Raw genomic sequence first — 461 nt, 5'->3', positions numbered from 1 at the left:
AGGTAAGGAATGATATTTATTCCCTGCAACCGTAACGGGACAAGAGCCTCCCCCAACACTTTTGAAAAAATTCGAGGTGCTGACGAGAGACCGAACGGCAGAGCCCTGAACTGGAAATGGTGAATAGTCGGTCCCATCCTTACCGCTAGTCTCAGGAACTGCTGAAAAGCTGGGTGTATTGGGATATGGAGATAAGCATCTCTTAAATCCAGGGACGCCATGTAAGCTCCTGGCTGCAGGATGTTTCTTATAGAGAAGATTGACTCCATCCTGAACCTCTTGTACCTTATGACTACGTTCAGGGGTTTTAAATTCAGTATCAACCGATACTGACCTGAGGGTTTTAATACCAAAAAAACGTGAGAGTAAAACCCCTTCCCTTCTTCCGGAGCCGGAACTCTGGAATTGACTCTTTGGTCCACCAGATCCCCCAGCAAGAGCAACAATGCCCTTGCCTTTTC

This window comes from Nanorana parkeri, unplaced genomic scaffold, assembly GCF_000935625.1.
Source record: "Nanorana parkeri isolate BGI_ZX_2015 unplaced genomic scaffold, ASM93562v1 scaffold1375, whole genome shotgun sequence".
NCBI lineage: Eukaryota > Metazoa > Chordata > Amphibia > Anura > Dicroglossidae > Nanorana > Nanorana parkeri.
This window is presented reverse-complemented; position numbering follows the sequence as displayed.